At 38.2% G+C, this 23,573-nt stretch overlaps 1 protein-coding gene and 1 long non-coding RNA gene across 12 annotated transcripts in view; one reads left to right on the top strand and one right to left on the bottom strand.

Moving 5' to 3' along the window:
- The window catches only part of LOC146397643 (uncharacterized), a 93,867-nt gene extending 84,062 nt beyond the window's left edge, over window positions 1-9,805 (top strand). Inside the window, exon 3 of the long non-coding RNA XR_014824502.1 lies at window positions 7,069-9,805. This is a non-coding gene — a long non-coding RNA (uncharacterized LOC146397643). The remainder of the gene's footprint in view (window positions 1-7,068) is intronic.
- MAP3K13 (mitogen-activated protein kinase kinase kinase 13) overlaps window positions 1-23,573 on the bottom strand; it is a 176,386-nt gene that overhangs the window by 102,010 nt on the left and 50,803 nt on the right. For 2 of the 11 annotated variants that reach the window (XM_021069981.2, XM_084990593.1), the window contains exon 1: window positions 30-215. The exons of the other annotated variants lie outside the window; for them this stretch is intronic. The gene's annotated coding sequence lies outside the window, so the exon portion shown is untranslated. Of the gene's footprint in view, window positions 1-29; window positions 216-23,573 lie in introns of those variants that run through there. 11 annotated transcript variants of the gene reach the window in all.

Raw genomic sequence — 23,573 nt, 5'->3', positions numbered from 1 at the left:
GAAACAGAAAAATAGAGTGTGATACTCACAACAGTGAAGAATTCCTACACATGCTGTTCCATTTTCTTGCTTTAAAAGATGGAAGGTTAATTTAAAAAGCCTTGCAGAATTAGAAAAATAAAGGGGAGGGGGATTCCACCCACACAATCCTCCAGCCCACCGCAAAGGAGCCTGAAGGCTTGCTGACGTCACAGATTCATGAATGGATGTAAATTGGGCTGGTTTAGGATTCCGCACAGACTTCACCGTGGTGTGTGCCTTGAAAAAGAAAGGGAGGGTCCAGAGCATCCTCCGCCAATAAGCTTCAGGCAGTTATGGCCTGCCTTCTTTTAGAAGGAATCTGGTCACAGAATAAACAGAGCCCACCAATCAGGCATCTGCCACTGCCTTAGGACAGGCTGGCAGCCTGAGAAGGGAGGGAGGGAGGGTGTGTGTGTGCGTGTGTGTGTTTCAAGCTGTGATAGTCATGAAAACATTATTATTGCTATTGAATGAGGGAATCAAAATAGAATTTCAGTGGAGTCAGTGCTCCCCAAAATGCATACAGAACATACCACAATCTTTTATTTATTAGAGCTATTTTCTTTAACCCTTTTTTTGCTGTTCAACAATGTGCCTGATTTTGCGTGATAAACATAAAGCAAAGTCAGAGAAATAGTTTCTAAAACAGATGCCCAGGAGACATGTATGCCCTGCACACAAAGACGTATACAAGCAAAACAGTAGAGAAATAATAACCCACTGATTAAGGAAATACATAAGAAAACAATACACAAACATAATTGTTTTACAGAACAATATCACCTTGCTGACATTTGTGAGACTCAAAAGTGGGTGTGAAACATTTTGTAGGACATTTCCTCATTGGTTTATTAAACTTCTGACATCCAATTAAAACAGATCTAAAAGAGCTCAATGTTTCTGAGCACATTTTGGTTTTAATAAGATACTTTATTACTAATAACAAAAACAGCTGTATTACATTCATCTAAAGAGCTCATGACATTTAAAATATTTTTATTTAAAAATTTTAACAGCTTTATTGTGGTATAATTGATGAAACATTTTATACACTTTATATATAATATATATCATATATATATACAATATATGATATATATATTGTTTTTTTAAGGCTTCACCTGCGGCATATGGAGGGTCCCAGCTATGAATTGGAGCTATAGCTACCGGCCTACACCACAGCCACAGCAACGCCAGATCTGAGCCACATCTGTGACCTACACCACAGCTCACGGCAATGCTGGATCCTTAACCCAATGGATCTTTAACTCATCAAACCCGAATCCTCATGATGCTAGTCAGATTCGTTTCCCCTGCGCCACGACAGGAACTCCAAGAACTACATATATTTAACACGTACAATTTGATGAGCCTAGGGCAAACACCTATGATACCATAATCACAGGCAAGACAGTAGACATATCCAATATTTCCCAGAGTTTCTTCTGGTCCTTTAAGGTTATTGTTTTTGTTGTTAGTTTTTGTGGTAAGAACACTTAACAAAGACCTCTCAGTAAATTATGAAGTGCCCAATAAAATACCACATTGTTAACTATAGGTACTATCTTGTACAGCAGGTCTCTAGAATTTATTCACCTAGTATAACTGAAACTTTATAGCCACTGAATAACAACTCTCCATTCCCCTCTCCCCCTAGGCCCTGGCAACCACTATTATATCCTGTTTCCCTAAGTTAGACTATTTTTGATAATTCATAGAAGTGGAATCATGAAGTATTTGTCTTTTTGTGTCTGGCTTACTTCACTTAGCATAATGTCCTCGAGGTTTGTCCATGTTTTTTGGTTTTTTTTTTTTAGGGCTGTACCTGTGGCATATGGAGGTTCCCAGGCTAGTGGTCTAGAACTACAGCTGCTGGCCTACACCACAGCCACAGCAATGCAGGATCTGAGCCGCATCTGCAACCTACACCATAGCTCATGGCAACGTCAGATCCTTAACCCACTGATAGAGGCCAGGGATCAAACCCGCATCCTCATGGATACTGGTCAGATTCGTTTCCAGTGAGCCACGATGGAAACTCCATAATATCTCTTTTTTTTTTTAACGCTGAATACATTACATTGTATGTATACACATTTCCTTTTTCCAATTATCTGTTGATGGACACTTGGATTATTTGCATATGTTGGCTACTATGAATAGTGCTGCAATATATAAACATGGAAATGCAGATATCTCTTTGAGATCCTGATTTCAATTCTTCTGGACATATACTCAGAAGTGAGATCGCTGGGTCATGTGGTGGTTCCACCTTTAATTTTATGAGAAATCTCCATACTGTTTTTCATAGCTGCTATGATGTTTTACATTCCCGTTAAGAGTGTGCAAGAGTTCCAATTTCTCCACAACCTTCCCAATACTTATCTTTTTAAAAACTAATAGCCATCTTAAGACAGGGGAGGTGATATCTCATTGTGGTTTTGATTTGTGTTTCCCTGATAATTAATGATGGTGAGCACCTTTTCATATATTTCTGGCTACTTGCATATCTTCTCAGGAGAACTGTCTGTTCAAGTCCCTTGCCCATTCTTGACACTGGTCTTGGCAATAATTTCTTGAAATGACACCAAAAGCACAGACGACAAAAGCAAAAACAGTTAAGTGGGACAACATCAAACTAAAAGCTTCAATCAATATGATGACAAAGCTATCTATAGAATAGGAGGAAGTATTTGTAGACCAGATATATTATCTGATGAAGAGTTAATTTTCAAAATATATAAGGAACTCATGTAACTTAGTACTGAAAAATAACTAACTTATGACACTTTTATCCTTTATTTTAAATTTTTTCAAAGTTACACGGAAGTGGAGTTTAATATAATTTATTGTCCTTGCATCCCATCATTTCACTTCATAATTACCAATACTTAACTAATACAATCACAACTTTTTTGAATTTGGAAAATGACCTCAAATCCTCAAAACTGGAAAAATAGTGGTTAATGTAAGGCCTTGGTTATAAGGTGTCCAGTGACCAAGGATATTCTGAACAGATATCTGCTCTCTCAATCAGATTATTTGTATAACTGAGAGAAGGAAAGTGGTTGCCTATTTTTATGTAGTTATAAAGGGTTCAAACCTGACACTAGTTAAGCACTGCTTACAACTTACCTCATTTGGGGAAAAAAAATAAACAACTTCACAGGACTGATTTACACACAGCAAAAGATATTCCGTATGCTATTCTATATATTGTTCAAACAATAGAATATCATTGGCAAACAACATATTCAACAAATTTCTCTACTGGAGCTTATTGTGGAATACCACCATAGAAAAGACAGACCAAAGAAATTCACCATGTGAGATGGGTGTGTTCAAGACCAACGCAGTACTGGTGCATTCCTAGTAGGCCTAAGTGTACTACACTGACCCATATCAATCAATACATACATGTACAAAGATTATTTTAGAACCCACAAATGGAACAAAGATGAGGGAATTCCCATCGTGGCTTAGTGGAAACAAATCTGACTAGAATCCATGGCCATGGTTCGATCCCTGGCCTTGCTCAGTGGGTTAAGGATCTGGCACTGCTGTGAGCTGTGGTGTAGATCGCAGACTCAGCTTGGATCTGATGTTGTGGCTACGGCTCAGGCCAGCAGCTACAGCTCTGATTCAACCCCTAGCCTGGGAACTTCCATATGATGTGGGTGTGGCCCTGAAAAGACAAAACAAACAAACAAAAAAGACAAAAATAAACACACACACACACACACACACACACACACTCACACACACAAAGAAAGAAGATGAAGAATATACATCTGTGTTTCAAGAGCAATCAAAGCCAACCAGGATACACTGAAACAACTGGATTATAAACAAACAAACAAAAAACAAAAATAAAAACCCACTTCTGTTGTGGCTCAGCTGGCTAAGGACCTGATGTTTTCTCTCTAACAATGCACGTTTGATTCCTGGCCTCGCTCAGTGTTAAGGACCCGGTGTTGCGTGGCTGTGGCATACGCCCTAGCTGCATCTATGATCTGACCCCCTGGCCCGGGAACTTTCATATGCCACAGGTGTGGCCATAAAAAGAAAAGAAAAATTTAAAAACACACACTTTCAAATACTACAGACTAACTAATAGAAAGAGGCAACCTCTTTGTGGAACGCGTCAATGAACTGGCCAAATCCGTTATAGAAGCCAACACATTGGCTGCAAAAGGTTTGACAGCAACATCACTATTCAATCAGGGATCAGGGTAGGTCTCTGAAGGAATTCAACGAAAGAGATGGTCTAAATAGTTCTAATAACAGCTACCTAAGATACTGGTTTAATATGCAATATCCGGCAAATAAAAATTAGCTGGCTCTCCGAACTTGCCATTTCAAAAAGATGAACTTGGTCTGCGTTAACATGCCTCCCTTTAGCACAGAAATATCAGCTGTACCAAAATTTCTCTTTGTCATATGCTGTGGGAAACCATCAGGCAGATAAGTTGTATCCCCAGTACAGAAACCAAAGAGGTTATTCTTGGAGGAGGCCAATTTTGTTTTTGGGACAGAATATGGAAAGTAGGGAGAAGAGGCCATGAAAAATGTATACCCTAGAGCAACCCTTCCAGAGAATTTCCTGTGATGATGGAAATCTATAATTTGCAGGGTCTCATACAGTAGCCACATGTGGCAACTTGGTACTTGAAATGTGGGTAGTATAATTAAGAACTGAATTTTAAATTTTATTTAATTCTATTTAAACTGAGAAATAGTCACATGTGGCTGGTGGCTACTGAAGGGGGCATTGCAACTCTAGAGATATTAAGCCAAGTCCCATCGTCTCAAGTTTTTTTTATTTCAGCATGTGGGCATACCAAGCATGGAAGACTACAGAGCCATTATGAAGGTGAATAAGCTCTTTTAAGAAACCAATGAACTGCTTCAAATTTCAATAATGACTGGAAGATGACCTTGGACTCATTTCCCAAGAAGATATTCAAACCTCATTAGGAAAAAGTTTAAGAAGAAAAGTTAAGAGACTTCCCGTCATGGCTCAGCAGTAGCAAACCCGACTATTATCCATGAGGACATGAGTTCAATCTCTGGTCTTGGTCAGTGGGTTAAGGATCCCAGGTTGCCATGAGCTATAGTGTAGGTTACAGATGTGGCTCAGATCTGGCGTTGCTGTGGCTGTGGCAAAGGCCGGTGGCTATAGCTCTGATTCAACTCCTAGCCTGGTAACTTCCATATGCTGTGGGCGAGGCCCTAAAAAGACGACAAAAAAAAAAAAAAAAAAAAAAAAAGGAAGTTAAGGTACAATTATTCTGTTATAAAAATATGAGCTATTCTAGAGTTGGCTCTTTCCTTGAGGGAAAAAAAATGTGTTTTTTAAAGAAAATGACTCATTTAAGCCAGAATCTAAAAGAAGTCCAAAGTATTATGACCCACTGGCAATTTTTCTCATAAATACCAGGAAAAAGAAAGAGTATAATGACCTCGATGTTAATGCATGAAGATTCAAATTTAATCACAGGCACCAGTGGTTAAGAGATCTAGATTCAAATCCTGACTCTGTCATTTACTAGATATGTAAGTTTAGGTAAGCTTGAGTGTCAGTTTCTCATTATTAAGGTGAAGATGAAATGTACAGTGTGGGGAATGTAGTCATTAATAATGACTTTGTATGGTGATGAAGGTGGTCAAAAGGTAACTGCCAGTTATTTGATAAATGGGTGCTAAGGTTGTAATTAAGGTACAACATGATTAATATAACTAACACTACTGTGTGTTATATATGAAAGTTGTTAAGAGAGTAAATCTAAATCCTATGATGTCTCATCACAAGGAAAACTTTTTTTTTTCTTTTGTATCTATATAAGATGATAGAATATATGTTCACTAAACTTACTGTAGGAATCATTTCATGATGCATGTAAGTCAAATCATTATGCTGTACACCTTAATCCTCATACAGTGCTGTACGTCAATTTTATCTCACTAAATCTGAAAAAGGAAAAATAAAGTGGGGATAATAACAGGCTATGCCTACCATGTGAAGTTTAAAATGGGGTTGCGATGATCATTGTACAACTATAAATGTAATAAAATTCACTGAGTAATTTAAAAAAATAAAGACTTCAGTACAGTATCTGCATATAGAAGATACTCTGTAAGCAATACTTGCAGCTGTTTTTGTTTTATTGCTGTTGTTACTCATATACCCTGAGCCCTTCTACTCTCTTAACAAAGGAAATTTCAACAACTATGCACATCTAGGAATAAAAGGCACAAAAAAGAATAAACAAAACCAAGATTCTTCATTTTTGTTTATAATAAAACTTGAACAGGTCTTTGCAGGGAATGTTAAAAATATGTATTAGTGACACGTGTTCCACAGAAAAGCTCATCCAAATAATTTTCCTTTGGGAGGTCGAGGAATACTCTCTGAGGTACTGAAGGTGAGTGGGGGGAAACCCTCAGGAATTTAAGTGAGGTGACCAAAAATTCTCCTTAAATATATAAATTTTTCTACATAAAGATGTAGTTTGTATGAACTAATATAAAAAACAACTTGTCTAATAAATGAGAACACTAGTCAGAATTCTCTACTTCCATATGAGAACATTAACCTTAACCTTCCTTGCTTTCAAAGTATATGGCTTCTCAAACAACAATTTCAATATTCAAAGACCTCAGCAGACCATTACTTCAATTTTGTTATTGTTGTTGTTGTCCAGGTCCCCTTAAATGTTTGTCTGAGAAAGTGATTTTTAAGAAACATTTAAGGAAAAAGATTCTTTTTTAAAAAAATTGAAGTATAGTTGATTTACAATGTTGTGTTATTTTCATGTGTTCAGTAAAGTGATTATATACCTTTTTTCAGATTCTTTTCCCTTATAGATTATTATAAAATACTGAGTATAGTTCTTTTGAGCTATACAGTAGGTCCTTGTTGGTTATTTTATATACAGTAATTTTTTTGGAGGTCTTTTTCTGCTTATTAAAGGCCACACCCGCGGCATATGGAGGTTCCCAGGCTAGGGGTCTAATCGGAGCTGCAGCTGCCAACCTACAACACAGCCACAGCAACACAGGATCCCAGCCACATCTGTGACCTATACCACAGCTTATGGCAACACCAGATCCTTAACCCACTGAGTGGGGCCAAGGATCGAACCTGCAACCTCATAGTTCCTAGTCAGATTCGTTTCCCCTGCGCCAGGACGGGAACTCCTATGGTAATGTTTTATATGTTAGTCCCAAACTCCTAATTTACCCCTTCTCCCCCCAATTATTCTATCACTAAAATTTATCCTTACATCAAGGGAGATAAAGAGATCATCAGAAAGCTAGCTGCCACCTAAATACCATTAGCTTAGTACTCCTTAGAGTTACACTGCTATGTTATGGTTTTGCTTTTATCAACAACTATTATAAGGAAGAACCATATTGCTTTTTACATTGTCCATTATCTTGCATGATGTCTCACACATAATAAATTTGCACAAGGAATTAGTTTTAGAATTCAATAAAAGTTTTCTGTTCTTGAATTATTAGGGATCCACCTTTCAGATGACAACAAGGTAATCCACTGAATTGCCATCTTCTTATCCCTGCTGGGAAGCTCAGAGCCAATTTTATGCTCAAATTTATGTTTTGATATCTATATATAATTTATTTAAGCTTTTTGTGGTTATCATTTTTGCTTTATCTTCCTTGTTTTGGAATTGATTTCCATTCTGTTAACCTTGTTGTATATATACTTTACGATAAGCACTTCAAATCTTTTTAGAAAAAGTAGACTATAAATAAAAATTTTATACTAAATATGTATCTTTTAACTTTTAAAAAGATGAAAGTCTCATGTTGGTAAATTCCACAATCATCTTTATGATAAAAGAAAACCCTAAAGGTACCAACAATTATGGCAAACTTTGAAGAATATTGTGGGTTAAGTGGATTTGAAGTCTAATATTTTTTATCAAAAGATTATAAAACATCTAGTCAACTAGAGAAAAGCAATAGATTAGAGATTTAACATGCTGTTTAGAATAAATCTTAACAGCTTAGTGAAGTTTTAATGTGTTACCTCTGTCGAAAGGATAATTACAAACAAGGGATATAAGAATTCTCTGATCAATAATGAAAAAGTATTAAAACAAATCAAAAGTGAATAGATTTCTCAATTAATAAAATATTTAACATCCCTGAAATAACAATATACTACTCCATAACATACAAATTCTGGCAAGTCACCACAAACCAAATCATTGTGGGACTAAAAATAATACCTTGCATTTATAAAGGCACTTCACATATTGAAAAAATTAAAGTTATACATTATTTTACTTGTCCATATAGAATTTTTACTACTTTCTGAGAGGTCATGTAAAAACACTCAATCATTTAACTTTTACTCCTCTGATCCCAATTTCACTTCCCCCTTTCTTCAGTGAGATACAAATTGTCATTTCTATTTTAGCCTCACAATGCAAGTAACGAAACTGAAGATCAAAACATAGTAATAGTGAACAACCACCATTTTTTTTTTTTTCTTAAGTCTGCCCCTGCAACTTCTTCATTTGAGGAAATTGTCTTTCCTCCACTCTTAGTCCGAGTGGTTCAGAGGAAGCCAACCCCACCTGAAGCTAGGGCTCCAAGAGTGAACACACAGTACAAAGCTGGCCAACTCACCTGCTTGGTCATGACAATTAGTGAAAACATAAGTGCATGACCCAAGCTAGCCTATGAGAATCACCCATGTCATTCCCAGGATGTTCGCTACAACAACTGGGGGAGGCACTTTTGTTTAATTGGGATGTGAGTTATAAGTATAATGTGAACAGAGAGCTGCCATCTTTGTCCATATACAGGGCAGAGGAAAGCAGACCTGAGAGGTAAAGGAAAGAAGACAGATTCCTTACAATAGTAACTGAGCACCTAACCTCAGTCATGTCTGAAGCTAGTTACTCTGCTGGATCTCCCAATCGCATAAACCAATCAGTCCCTTCCCTCCACCCACCCTCTTTTTAGGGGCTTAAACCAATCTGACATAAGCTTCTATGTCATTAACTGTTCTCTTCTGTCATATTCAAGACACCCCAATTAATGTCAGATTCCTGGGAATTCCCTGATGGCCTAGTAGTTAAAGATCCAGTGTTGTCACTGCTGTAGCTTGGGTCACTGCTGTGGTGCAGGTTCGATCTGTGGACTAGGAAATGTTGTATGCCATGGGCGTGGCCAAAAAAATCTATATCAGATTCCTTGCACTATGAGAGTTCCTTTTCTGACATTAATAATGTCAATACTTTGGTAGATTAACTTTTAAATTCTCTTTTTCCTTTCCTTCTTCCTTTCCTTCCTTCCTTCCTTCCTCCCTTCCTCCCTTCCTCCCTTCCTCCCTTCCTTTCTTTATTTTCTTCACCCACAGCATGTACAAGTTCCAGGGCCAGGGATCAAACTTGAGCCACAGCAATGACAACACTGGATCCTTAACCCACCGTGCCACCAAGGACTTCCCAAAATCTGTTTTCTCACTTTTTTCACAGTTATTTGTATTTAATTATTGTCTTTGCTATCCTTAAAGTCCAACATTTCTTTTCAATAGCAAGCTCTACCTTTGATATTTTAAAGTCAGTGACTTTTTTCATTTGTATATGTCGAGTACTGTGTTGAGGGCTCCATATAAATATCTCATTTAATTAATAATAATTTGAGTAGGTATTTTAATCCCCATTTTAAGATGAAGAATGTGAGACACAGAAAACCTAAATAATTTGAAGTCACAAAGCCAGTTTAAAAAAAAAAAAAAAAAAAACGGACAGCATTCTCCAGAACCTATGCTCTCATGGCACTGTTTGTAAGAGAAATATAACTTAACTGGGAGGCTTACACAAAAATCACTCCCAAATTTGGATATGTTTCCAGAGAAATATGTATCATTATCTGTTTTTTTAAAAAGTTATGCTACAGTAATTATTGAAGAAGTCCATTTTAAGGGTCTGATCCACAGGCCTATGAATAATCCGTTTGCCTGGCAGCCTGATCTACGATAGTGGTAAGGGCAGTAATAAGCAAATGAAAAGCAAGCTGTTGAACTTATTTCATGAAATAAAATGTTAAGGACACTATATGCACAGAGCTCTAGGGAAAAAAAAGAGACACCTGAAATGTATTTCTGATGGAGTCAAATAGCTGATATATTTGTTTTAAAGAATGAAAGTTATCATTGGGAAAATAAGAATTTTATATATATATATATTACAGTTAGTATTGTTTTAATGATTTTGACTTAAAATTTGGGCAAGAGGCCATTACGTTAAGTGTTTTTGGCCATAAAGATTTAAGACATAATAATCCCATAACTGTACAGGACAAAGGTGATTGTCTCTAAGCAGGAGATGTTTCTGATGCACTATGAGAAAGAGCATGCTGCAAACTAGAGGTAGGGCACCAGAAAGACAACCACCTTGGTGAATCTTTTCAATAGAACTGTTGTTCTATCTTCTCCTTCAACAGAAGCTGTTAAAACATGGCCAGAGTTTCTTAAAATGTTAAACAGAAAAAAAAAAAAGAAAGAAAGAAAGAAAGAAAAAAAAGAAAAGGAGTTCCCGTTGTGGTGCAGCGGAAGTGAATCTGACGAGGAACCATGAGGTTGCGGGTTCGATCCCTGGCCTAGATCATTGGGTTAAGGATCCAGCATTGCCATGAGCTGTGGTGTAGGTCATAGATGTGGCTCAGATCCTGTGTTGCTGTGGCTATGGTGTAGGCCAGCAGCTGTAGCTCCAATTCGATCCCTAGCCTGGGAACCTCCATATGCCGTAGGTGTGGGCCTAAAAAGACCAAAAAAAAAATGTTAAACAGGAGTTCCCATTGTAGTAACAAACCCGACTAGTATCCATGAGGATTCGGGTTCGATCCCTGGCCTTGCTGCTGTGGGCTGTATTGTAGGTTACAGATGTGGCAAGACTCCTGCATTGCTGTGGCTGTGGTGTAGACTGGCAGCTGCAGCTCCAATTCAACCCCTGGCCTGGGAATCTCCATAAGCCCCAGGTGTAGCCCTTAAAAAGCAAAAAAAAAAAAAAAAGGTTAAACACAGCTACCATATAATACTGTTATTCCATTCCTACGTATTTTACCCTCAAGTGAATGAAAGTTTATATGAATATTTTTACACAAATGTTCTTAGTAGCATGATCTGTAATAGCACCCAAATGAAAACAACGCAACTATCTGTCAACAAGTGAATGAATAAACAGTGGTAAATCCATAACAGTGGAAATACGCCTCAGCAATAAAAAGGGATATACTACCTATGAATCATGCCACAACACAGATGAATCTCAGAGTTGTATGGAATAAACCAGATAAAAGAGTATGTATTTTATGAATGCATATATATAAAATAGTAGAAAATTCAAACTAATGTATTGTGACAGAAAAAATTATGTCAGGTAAAGGGGAAGGTGACAAAGAGGGAAGACGAAGGGACCTGAGGAAACTTTTTGGGGGAACGGCAAGTGTTCATTATCTTGACTGTGGTGATGGGCTCATGGGCATATACTTATACCAAAATGTATCAAATAGTACATTTGTGCAACTCATTGAATGTCAATTTTACCTCAGTAAAGCTGTTAAGAAAATTGTTTAAAGAACATACAAAAACATAAACAGCCAAAAAAGATTTGATTTATTTTTAAATGATTGCATGCTATCTGATATTTTTAAGGTAGCAAGTAAGCACTACAGATAATAACTTTAAGTGTGAGAAATAATAAAACAAATGTGTTCACATCTCTACATATTTAGCATTTTTGTAATATGCTTTTTTCCATATTAAGGTGAACAAATACTTGATAGATTCAAAAAGACAACAAGAAACACATTCCTTAAGAAACTCACATAACATATAAAGGAGTTTTGAACTTTCCTTGAAAAAGATATATGCACCCGCATGTTCACTGCAGCACTATTCACTACAGGAGTTCCTGTCGTGGCTCAGTGGTTAACGAATCCGACTAGGAACCATGAGATTACAGGTTCAATCTCTGGCCTCACTCAGTGGGTTAAAGATCAGGCTGTGAGCTGTGGTGTAGGTCACAGGCTCAGATACCAAGTTGCTGTGGCTCTGGCATAGGCCGGTGGCTACGGCTCTGATTAGACCCCTAGCCTGGGAACTTCCATATGCTGTGGGTGCGGCCCTAGAAAAAGACCAAAAAAAAAAAGATGTGGTGTATATATATGCAATGGAATACTACTCAGCCATAAAAAAGAACAAAATAATGCCATTTGCAGCAACATGGACTGAACTAGAGACTCTCATACTAAGTGAAGCAAGTCAGAAAGAGAAAGACAAATACTATATGATATCACTTATATCTAGAATCTAATATACAGTACAAATGAACCTTTCCACAGAAAAGAAACTCACAGACTTGGAGAACAGACTTGTGGTTGCCAAAGGGGAGGGGGAGGGAATGGGATGGACTGGGAGCTTGGGGATAATAGATACAAACTATTGCCTTTGGAATGGATAAGCAATGAGATCCTGCTGTATAGCACTGGGAACTATGTCTAGTCACTTATGATGGAGCATGATAATATGAGAAAAAAGAATGTATACATGTATGTATAACTGGGTCACTTTGCTGTACAGTAGAAAATTAACAGAACACTGTAAACCACCTATAAAGGAAAAAATAAAAATCACTATAAAAATAAAAAAATAAAAGTTTCAAAAAAACATATAAAGGAGTTTTGAAAAAATATTTTTCAAATTGGAGATGCAACCCATTAATAGACCATAAAATTATTTTAATGGGCCATGACTATCATTTTAAAAATTAGATAAAATAGTACAGAATAGAAAATAGTATATCCCATGAGGTGGAGTTAAGTGTATTTCAGGAAACTTGTTATGTGCCTGTGTATAATGGCACACTATGAAAGCTCTATTTTTTACTGTGAGTTGTGGTACAAAAAGTTTAAAAATCATTATTCTATGATATATACCTATAGCACACATATATTTCTTGTTATTCTCTATGTCCCATGTTATATACATGTCTTTTATGCTAAAATATCTTCTTTATATAGTTGTACTTTTTTAGAAAGTCGAATATCTACTTTGAAGAAATAATAATTGAGAACAAATCTGGTACAAGGCATTCTTTGTAAACAATCTTTTTTTTTTTTTTTTTTTTTTTTTTTTTTGTCTTTTCTAGGGCCACATCCACGGTATATGAAGGTTCCCAGGCTAGGGGTCTAATCGGAGCCACAGCTGCAGCCTATGCCAGAGCCACAGCAATGCCGCATCTGAGCCGTGTCTGTGACCTACACCACAGCTCATGGCAATGCCGGATCCTTAACCCACTGAGCAAGGCCAGGGATCGAACCCACAACCTCATGGTTCCTAGTCGGATTTGTTAACAACCAAGCCACGATGGGAACTCCAACAATCTTGTACTTTACAGTTTACAGAATATTTTAAAATAGAGTAGATGTTAGTCTCATTTTATATGTAAGAAAATTAAAGTTCAAGAAAATTGGCTCACCTAATCTAGCTCTATCTAAACTCTGTTACATACTGACATATACTTTTAAATTCTATCCATTACCTCTTGCCCCCCCCCCATTAAAGACCTGACTATGATTATCTGACTAAAATTTAAAGCGAATTTTAGTCCTACTGTATAACATATGGAACTATATCCAATCACCTGGGATAGGCCATGATGGAAAAGAATATAAAAAAGAATGTATATGTGTATATAACTGAGGCACTTTGCCATACAGCAGAAATTGGTACAACATTGTAAATCAACTGTGCTTTAATAAAAATAATAAAATTTTTAAAAAATAAAGTGAATTTTTTTTTTCTTTTTTTTTGGTCTTCTTAGGTCTCCACAGCATATGGAGGTTGCCAGGCTATCGATCAAATTGGAGCTACAGCTGCTGACCTACATCACAGCCATAGCAATGCCAGATCTGAGCCACATCTGTGATCTACACCACAGCTCATGGCAATGCTGGATCCTTACCCCACCGAGTGAGGCCAGGGATCGAACCCACATTCTCATGGATCCCAGTCAGTTTCATTAACTGCTGAGCCATGAGGGGAACTAAAGCGAATTTTAAAAGTGACAATGCAAAAGCCAGTCCATAGTATCAAGCAGCTTTGGTAAGATGAATAACAACACAAAATAGTGAAAGTGCTAAATTAGGCAGGAATGCTTTACCTGAGGTTGGAGAACAATACCAGACCGAAGTTAACTGACGTTTGGGGGTGGGAACACTCTTCCATGCAAGGGACTTTTCTGCATAATGCAAAATGTTTAGCACTCTCCCCGCCTCCCTAGACTCACACCACCATCCACCATGCCTATAACACCCCCAGTCTTTGTCATAGCTAAAAAAAAGCGCCCATGTATTTGTCTCTGTAGGCACTAGGGGATTGGGCCTCAGTTTGAGACATACTTGCTAAGCTATAGAGGGTGGTGCTCTCTGCTGCCCTCTGTTGACATAGAAAGAAAAGATCAAGCCCCTAGCTCGGGGCAGGGAGGTGGGGGGGGCGGTCCTGTCCTTTGGAGAAAAATGTCCCAAGAACAAAGATGCCCAGCTTTGAGGCTCAGTGAGAGCTCTGGGAATGTGGTGTGAGCCTAAAGAACCTAAATTAAGGCTGGAAGCCACTCTTCCTGGTCCAGACTACAGCCAGTACTTGCCAGGGCTTTGCTTGACTTTGACAAGTTGGGATGTTTATAAAGGGAATAAAAGCTTGTCTTACATAAACACACCCTGTCCTTACGCTGCAGTTTGCCCTGGGCTTGAACCAAGGCTTCTTTGCTTTTTGATAAAGTGATCATTTGGGGTTGGGTGGTTATAGTTAACAGGAGGTAAACCCGAGGGGAAGGATTTGGGAAAACTGTATATGAGAAAATCAGACAGTTCTTCCACGGTACTTCTTATCAAATGTAAAACTGTAAGGCATGTACCAATAATTTCCATTTCCATATTGGATAATAGTGTACAAGTGCAGCAGAGAGATAACTGGAAGTGAGAAGGGAGAAGATGTTAACATTGTCAGTAAAATGTGGCCTGTTTTTAAAGAGCTGCATAGACATGTAAGATCTTTAAATGACTATCCATAAACAGGCTCACTCTGTGTAGACCCACACTCAGCACTGCAGTCAGCTCTTCATTATAATTTTTTTTTTCTTTTTAGGGCCATATATGGAGGTTCCCAGGCTAGGGGTCAAATTGGAGCTGTAGCTGCTGGCCTGCACCACAGCCACAGCAACACAGGATCGAAGCTGCATCTGTGACCTACACCACAGCTCATGGCAATGCCACAGCTTACGCAACGCCAAATCCTTAACCCAGTGAGCAAGGCCAGAGATTGAACCTGCGTCCTCATGGATGCTAGTCAGATTCGTTAACTGCTGAGCTACGACAGGAACTCCAGCTCTTTATTATTAACACTAATGAAGGAAACAGAAAAGACAGAACCCAAAAATCTTTCAGTGAAAGATCTGTTTTAAATTCTCATAATTATATGTAATGTCCAGGAAATACACTTAAAACAAAATGATAAAGCCACTTTAGAAAGCTTGTAAGTTTTCTATTACATGTAAGCATGCTATCCCAAAAAGAGAGTAGTTGCCACTAGTAGCAACTTGCCCTCAATCTATCTATAATATATATTTATATTTAATATATTACATTTGCCACTAGTAGCAACCTGCCCTCAATCTATCTATAATATATATTTATATTTAATATATTAAATAATATATATATATATTTTTTTACTATTTCATAGGTTCCAACACAGTCTCTTCAACTAGGTTGAGAATTAAAGTTTTACATAAAACATTCACTATACAACCAGTAAGTAGATGGAACAGCATAATGGGGTGGGGTAATACTGAACATAGCGCTTCCTTAAATGCTCTGAAAAATCAACATATAAATAAAACATACACATTTTTATTGAATGCCATCTATGTTCAAGATACCTTGACATATGCTGTAGGATACACACACAGGGATAAATCATAATTCCTGACCTTAGCCTATGTCATTAGAAATAGAAGAACTTGGAGTTCCTGTCATGGCTCAGTGGAAATTAATCTGACTAGCATCTATGAGGATGCAGGTTTGATCCCTGGCCTTGCCCAGAGGGTTAGGGATCTGGCTTTGCCATGAGCTGTGGTGTACGTTGCAGACATGGCTCGGATCCTGCATTGCTGTGGCTGTGGTATAGGCCAGCAGCTATAGCTCCGATTTGACTCCTAGCCTGGGAACCTCCATATGCCGAGGGTGTGGACCTAAAAAGACAAAAGACCAAAAAAAAAAAAAAAAAAAAGGAAAAAAAAAGCAAAAAGAAAGAAATGGAAGAACAGTAAATAGTGAAATAAAAATTAGAGTGGTTTAAAATCATAACAGAGGGCATGGTGGTGGAGACCAGTATACAAACCCCTCTTTCCTTTTATTTACACCCCACTCTTAAAGTTTTAGGTGGGTACATACCATGCTGCTAAAGACTTCTCTATTTTCTTGGTTGTAGATGTGACCACATGACTAAATTCTAGTTAATGGGGTTTGAGTGGAAGTACGTCTGTTAACTTCCAGGTCTTCCTGGAGATGAAGCTGCCTCGCTGGACTCTATGTTCCATGCTGAGTCAGCTTCTACCATGCAGATGACAGTACCCCGGGCAACAGCAGAGCAACAAAAATAAAGTAGCCTTGGGCTTTGAATGTTCTGGTGAACCAGAGGTGTCCATCTGTCCTGGGGTACCTACCTATTCTAGGACTTTTAATGAAGATCGAAATACCATTCTTCCCTTTTTGAGCCACCTCAATTTTTGAGACCCTCTGCTACTGCTGCTTAGTCTGTATCCTATTACCAGGTGGTATATGGTGAGTTCTTAAATGAGATAAATAAGCAATGACTGTTCTAGACATCTTGAGAAGAAATACTAAGAGAATCAAGGATCTGGGAAAAACCTTAAAACAAAAATATATCCTGTTTTTTTTTTTTTTTTTTGCTTTTTTGGAACCGCACCTATAGCATGTTAGTTCCCAAGCCAGGGGTTGAATCAGAGCTGCAGCTGCCAGCCACAGCCATAGCCACACAGGATCTGAGCTGCATGTGCAACCTACACCACAGCTCATGGCAACACTGTTGTTTAACCCACTGAGTGAGGCCAGGGATCAAACCCATATCCTCATGGATACTGGTCGGGTTCTTAACCCACTGAGCCACAACAGGAACTCCCTCTGTCATCTTTTTTTATATATGAAGAAACAGAGGTTCAGATATTTGTCCATAGTCTTGGAATTTGTGGCAGAACCAGGAATCGATCCCAGATCTCCTAAATATTCTTTGTATATTTTTGTGGGATAACAATGAATCGCAGTACTGCCTCTTTTTCTGGGGCAGTCAATTAAGATTCACTGAGTACTCCTGGGACATAGAATACTGTCCTTGGTTCTAAAGAAAAGCCAACGAGAATTTTAAAAATCACGTTTTGTCTCAAAGGTATATACAATTTAACATAAGAGAAAATACCAGCTTAACCATACGGTACTACTAAAACAAAGACAAACAAGCAAGACCCAAGAAGATATGAATAGAAATGGTCATAAAAGTATTACAGAAGCAGTTTGTTTCCTGATAATAAATGCTTTGGAAATACAGAAAATATGACTCAGGAATATCTGAATCAATTCTTTTTTAATTTATATTTTGATTGATTGATTGATTTTGCTTTTTAGGGCATATGGAGGTTCCCAGGCTAGGGATCCAATTGGAGCTACAGCTGCCAGTCTACGCCAGAGCCATAGCAATGCGGGATCAGAGCCGCATCTGCAAACTACACCACAGCTAACGGCAAAGCTAGATCTTTAACCCACTGAGCAAGGCCAGGGATCAAACCCGCAACCTCATGGTTCCTAGTCGGATTCATTTCTGCTGTGCCATGTCAGAAATTCCTGAATCAATTCTTAAGTACTCTGTTAGAATGTAATTAAACTTGCAAGAAGCTGGGAATGTATTTTCGATTCTCATGAAATTCTTCTTTTTCCTAAGGCCACAAAATTGTATTGCTTTAATCTTTTAAAAACCACCTCTAAAACCTAGGGATCTCTTCTGTGTTGGTTAGCCAACAACAGCCATGCTTCACTAGAAACCTTCTCTTCTAAGTTGTACTCTGAGGAGGGAAGAGTGGCAAGTATTCCTTCTCCCCCTCAAACCTCAGAACCACTAGGCCTAATATATAGCCACCCTCCTGGCCTATGGGGCAAATATACACCTGTCACTGCACTTTGAAAACAAAAGCAGGCGTGTCCTCAGATCTTGTGCTTGCCCCTCTTATGAATGAACTACAGACAATGCTTAAACAACTTCAGGGGCAATGTTATGATCTAAAGACAATTATTACAAATACTCCTGAGACACATATTGGCCCCGAATTTTAAAATTAGCAAAATGAAGCTCCACTGAAGATCACTCAAGATGGAAGCTGTTGGAGTTCTGGTGGTGGCTCAGCAGGTTAAGAACCTGATATCATGTCCATGAGGACATGGGTTCAATCCCTGGCCTTGCTCAGTGGGTTAAGGATTCAGCCTTGCTGCAAGCTGAAGTGTAGGTGGTAGATGGGGCTTGGATATGGTGTTGCTGTGGCTGTGGCATAGTCCTGCAGCTGCCGCTCCACCTCAACCCTTAGTCCGGGAACTTCCATATGCCACAAGTGGGGCCATAAAAAGGGTGAAAAAAAAAATGGAAGCTTTGTCCTAGCAAGTATTTTCAGTCTATTAAAATTACTCTAGGCTTTATATTAAACGGTCATCATTCAAAAGGCCACTCCTCTAGAAAAGAGGCTGGGTGCCTTGGTGGCTTTCGCAATAAATATAAAAAGAGGTGATGGGGGAATAAGATTCCCCAAAATAGTAAAACATGCTATAATACCGCAACACTGAAAAATAAATGTATTTTACCAAAGAAAGTATTTGTTGGAGCTAACTTCCTAACTATGCTATGAAATATTTACAAATTTCACACTGAATTTACATTTCTGGAGTAGCCTCTATCACAAAGCTCTTCACATTTAGGACAAATTCTTTTATACTGCCCCCTATAAATGCCTGATTACATTTTTAACCAAATGAAAGAATGCTTTCTACTGCTGCCATCTACTGCAAACTTGAAAAATGTTTGAAATTTTTAAAAAAGAAATTTCAATACAATAATAATACTGAAGAATAATTCATAAGTCAGACAGGGAGACTGAGATCAATGTTATTATGCTTTACTTTTAATTAAATGACTAATTATTTCAGAACTCTGAATGATGATCAATAAGATAATGCTGCATAAAGAAACAGAATAAGCTACACAGAACAGTATTAAGTGGCTTTGTTAAGCTATGTTGGGCAGATACACACACACGTATATTGTATGTATGCCATATATATGTATGTCATTTTTTTCTCTAGTCTATCTTATATGCAAAAGGAGTTTGTCCTTTGTGTTGAGGAAAACCTAGTTTAGAGCTACCAGAAAATACAAAGTACACATTAATAATTTGAACAACTGTGAGTTAAAAAATTATCAAGGCAGAGAAACATAAAAATAAGACAAGGGGAAGAGGAAAAAGTTCATAAACAGGCAATTTACAAAAGAAAAAAGGGATGTGCAATGGACAGTAAGAAAAATGTGTGATTTAGTATCAAAGAAATTCAAATTAAATCAAACTGAGATACACGTTTCTTCTTGCAAAGTGGCTAAAATTGCTTTTTTTAATACATTGTTTTGGAAAGGGTGTGGGAAAACAGACTCTTGTATAAGAGTCTGCTCTTATATACACTGCTTCTTTTTTTTTTTTCCTTGTCTTTAAGGGCCACACTGGCAGCACATGGAGGTTCCCAGGCTAGGAGTCGAATCAGAGCTGTAGCCACCAGCCTAAGCCACAGCCACAGCCACAGCAATGCGGGATCTGAGCTGTGTCTGCGACCTACACTGCAGCTCACAGCAATGCCAGATCCTTAACCCACTGAGCGAGGCCAGGGATCAAACCCTAGTCCGCATGGTTGCTAGTAGGGCTCATTAACCACTGAGCCATGATGGGAACCCCTTATATACTGCGGATGGTTAAATGCTTGTTACAACTTTTTTGAAGTACAATTATTTGGCAGCAGGTATCAGTAGGCTTAAAATGCAAATATTCTTTGATTCAAAATTCAACTTCAAGGAATTTATTCTAAATGAATAATCAGGAAATTGCAAAAAGAGTCTAGCTATACAGATTTCATCACATAGTTATTTAAAACACAAATCATTGGGAAAATAGAATAGTCCTCAAGGGAAGTTTTATTAAATAAATTATGGTACAATTATACATTAGAATATTTAAAACCTTTGCAAATTGTATGTTAAAATATATAAGAAAAGATAAAAATATTCACAACAAAGTGTAAAAAAGGAAAATAACATAATAGGTATCATGTAAACTAACATATATAGATGACTAGAAGAATAAATTTAGTATTAACTATGCTTATTTCCAGATGTAGGAATAGTGATGATTTTATTTTCTTCTCTTTTTTTTTCTTTTATTTTTTTCCCGCTGTACAGCATGGGGATCAAGTTATTCTTACATGTATACATTTTCCCCCCACCCTTTGTTCTGTTGCAATTTGAGTATCTAGACATAGTTCTCTATTTTCTTCTCTTTTAATCTAAATTTCTAAATTATCGATGAAGTACAAATGTACCATTTTGGACAAAATTAAGTTTTAAAATTTGCTAATTTAATAATACTCACTATTATAAATACTATTATTTTAATTTATTTCAAGAATTTTAACTTTAGGAGTTCCAGTCATGGCTCAGCAGAAACGAATCTGAACCATGAGGTTGCGGGTTCAATCTCTGGCCTCGCTCAGTGGGTTAAGGATCTGGCGTTGCCATGAGCTGTGGTGTAGGTCGCAGATGTGGCGTAGATCCGGTGTTGCTGTGGCTGTGGCGTAGACTGGCAGCAACAGCTCTGATTGGACCCCTAGCCTGGGAACCTCCATATGCCACAGGTGTGGCCCTAATAAGAAAAAAATTTAAAACTTGTTACAGTTTTTTTCCTCCTCTAATTTTAAGAGAGATGTCAAATGTGGAGGCACAGATGGCCTGGAAATGATTCTGTAATATACTCTGCTATAGTGGGTAATGTATCTTTTCACTCCAGTGAGGGATGCTCATGGCTGGGATAAGCTTTGAGGAGGGGGAGGGTCTAGGACCAAAAACCTTTCCCAGAAGGTAGGGGCATGTGTGTCTATTTCCTTACTTTGTTTGACAAGAAAATAGAAAAGTGAGGATGGCAATAAAAGATTATGAGATGAGCAAGAAGTTGAGAGGCCCCCACTGTAGGAGGCAAGGTCACCTGAGAAGGACCACAGAGATGAGATAAGGAGGAACAGAAGAGGTTTGGATAGCTACTGTGGCAAATGCAAATAGAGAGGAATTAAAGGCCACCAATCTGCAGTGAGGACCCAACTGAGGAGGCAAAACAATCAACACAGCAGCAGAAAACAAGATTTGGGAGATACTCTGGGTTGGCGCAAAGGGCCAAAAGTTGACAAGGGGTGGAGAAAGTAAGTCTGGGAAGAAGTGATTATTAAAACGGCTAATGACATTTCCAAGATGGAGAGGGCAGAAAGGCAAAGGGTTCAGGGGTATATTTAGTTTGGTTACTATGGCATCTATTGGCATGTATGACACACAGTAGAGGAGTGTAATACAGATCTAAGGGGAAAAAGGAAAGGAGAGACTGCGTAAGGAGAGGGGTAAGGCAACTGATACAACTGAGCATCTACGCTGTAACAGAGTCTTTTGGCACAGGTGAATGTATCACCTCCAATCTCTTACTGTCTGGGTTTCTCCTTTGCCTATAAGCATGTCCACGTCCCTCCTTGTCATTATTTCCCCCTGACCCATCTACTCATTTTCCTCTTCTTTACCACCAAATTCCTTGGAAGAACACTATACCAGAGCTGGCAGAAACGAAGCACGTGTTTCTCTACTCCTCCTTCCACGCCCACAGCAGGTATAGCCAGTAGATGGTAGCACTGGTACCTACTGATCCCCACGAGAACATGTAAAATTGAAGAGCCTCTACAAAGGGCCTGTATAGAAGTGGTAGGCATTCAATAGCAACTCACTAAATGAATAAGTGAATGCCTGTCACACATCAAGGTAGATGTGGGATCACATTTACTGTCGCCCTTCTTACTCTAAGGTTGTGCTAAAGTGTGAACACAATCTATGCAGGTATGATGAAAAGGAACAAATAATAGAACTTTTTACACTATGCCCGGGACCTTGTGAAATGGGCATCTTTAGCTCCTCATATGCAGGAAGCCTTTGCTTAGGGCCAGTCTAGCTATCTGCAAGCCAAGCTGCTCCCAGATACGGCATTTTCCAGCCTGAAAGCATGTTTTGGAATTAGGTATATCTTTTATCTTCCCTGCCTTTCATGATCCCATTTCTATTCATTTATCCTCTATTCTTCTATTTAATACTCTTCTTTGTGCCATCCATTTGCAGCATGAAGGAGGAAAAAAATGCACCACATTCCTTTTTTAGGTACATCTTTGGTAAGGTATGAATTCTACCTTGCCAGAAATATTTGCAGGACCTCCAGGTCTGTTGTGGCAGATGTACTGTTAAGGTGGCTCCTGTGATCCCCACCTGCTAATGTTCACACACCTTTGTGTGATCCCTCTCCTTGAGTGTGAGTAAGTCTTGCTTCTAATCAATAGAACACAGTAAAGGTACTAGGATGCACATGATTACATGTACATAATGATGGGATGATGTTATATAAAAACCATATGCCTCTCTTGCTAACTGAGGGGAAGCAAATGGTCATGCTGGGGAACCTCACATGGCAAAGAAGCGTGGACATAGTCTCTGTAAGCTGAGGGAAGCCTCTAGTCAAGAGGCAATAACAATCAAAAAAACCTAAAACCTGGAGTTCCCTGGTGGCCTAGTAGTAAAGGATCCAGTGTTGTCACTGCTGTGACTTGGGTTTTATCCTTGGCCCAGGAAATTCTGCAGGCTGCAGGTATGGCCAAAAGCAAAAAACAAAACCCCCAAAACAAGAAAACTGAAGTTCTTAGTCTTACAAGTGTAAGAAACTGAATGTTGTCAACAACCACAGGAGTTCCCCAGTCAAGCTTCCAGACGAGAATCCAATCCTGGTCAACATCTTGATTGAAGCCTTGTGAGGCCCTAAGCAGAAAGCCCAACTAGGCCATGCTAAGAGTCCTGACCCACAGAAACTGAGACAATAAGTGTGTGTTGTTTTAAGCCACTAAGATAATACTGTTATGCATCAATGGAAGACTATACAACCAGAGAACTCAGTACCACCTTGACTAGGGATAACTTGGTTAATATTTATAGAAAGCAATTAAAACTCGAGGTATACCCAACAAAGATTATAATGGCATATCCTAATACTCCTTTTTAGATAAATAATAGCAACGTAATAGAGCAAACGTTCTGCCTAATAACTCGAATATGCATGGTTTAC

Source organism: Sus scrofa, chromosome 13, assembly GCF_054392235.1.
Source record: "Sus scrofa isolate SSC_HxYL_T2T_F1_AM1 chromosome 13, Sscrofa_HxYL_maternal_Yorkshire_Landrace_v2.0, whole genome shotgun sequence".
NCBI classification, from domain to species: domain Eukaryota; kingdom Metazoa; phylum Chordata; class Mammalia; order Artiodactyla; family Suidae; genus Sus; species Sus scrofa.
This window is presented reverse-complemented; position numbering and strand designations above follow the sequence as displayed.